Genomic DNA, 1,212 nt, shown 5'->3' on the forward strand with positions numbered 1-1,212 from the left:
CACAGGCTTGTAAAAATGAGCATAATTTCGGGGAAATTTAAATATATCTGGCAAATGTCTGATTCCCATGCCAATGATGACATTTGCTCCGATATTCACAAAATATGCTAAACTGGGCCCCCTCTTCACTCAGTTTAGCGTATTTGATGAATTGCAGAGCTTATGATGTCATCACTGTTTGTGTCAGATATGATTCTGACAGATTCGAATATTACGCGAATTATGGTCATTTTTGCGAGACTGTACGATGTCTGTAGCTTGTGTGGCGATGATTTAACAGTTTGTGGCCCAAGTGGCACATAGAGGGAAAGGACAGCTTATGGGCTCCGATGATGTTTCTGCTGTCAACATTTGAGTAGCATAGACAGCAGAAACATCATCACAGTACACATCTCACCCTGGGGATCTCCAGCATTTGCAAAAGAAGCCCAGAAGAAGCAAAAGAAGCACAATTGTGCTTCTTAGAAGTGGCTTTTGCATGTTGCTGTGCAACAATCCATGTGATAGTCAAGCCTAGTGGCCCTTCCATTGCTATTTGATCTCTTGTTGTGCCTAAAAGTGCCACCGGGGCCACAAACCACCAAATTATTGCCACACAAGCTACAGACATTGCATGGTCTCGCAAAAATCACTGTAATTCGCAGAGTAATCAAGTCTATCATAGTCATATCTGGCTCCCATAACATTGATGTCACTAGTCCCATAAATCATCAAATACACTAAACTGCACCCCTTTTCCCACATTAAGCTGTGCACACAGTAAATCAAATCAATCTGCCAAACTAAAATCATCATAATTTGTAGAATATGAACATCTATCTGACAAGTATATAGTCCCTAACTTGTGAGTATCCCATAGTCTTCCTACATTGCGAGCACCTTCATTACTAAGTGAAACTCCATACTCATGTGTGCGTAGTTTCAATTTGGTCCGGAGGAATACCGGAACACTTGGTCATTTCATTTACCAGATGTTCTACTGCCGTTTGCATAGAAGATTGAACGCGCGTTTTTTGCGCGCTGTTTATTCCCGCCAAACAGTGACCGTGACAGTCGTGGACCGAGAGGACCGAGAGTGGCCCTGTGTGTGGCGAGCTGTGTTCCTGCAGTCTGCTGCCCATGCTCAGTCAGGAACATTTATATACCTTTGTAAATATTGAACAATAAAATTCAGCCACTGCAGTGGAGAGCTTTATATGATAGTGAGCATGC

The sequence above is a fragment of the Stereum hirsutum genome (genome assembly GCF_000264905.1).
Source record: "Stereum hirsutum FP-91666 SS1 unplaced genomic scaffold STEHIscaffold_16, whole genome shotgun sequence".
NCBI classification, from domain to species: domain Eukaryota; kingdom Fungi; phylum Basidiomycota; class Agaricomycetes; order Russulales; family Stereaceae; genus Stereum; species Stereum hirsutum.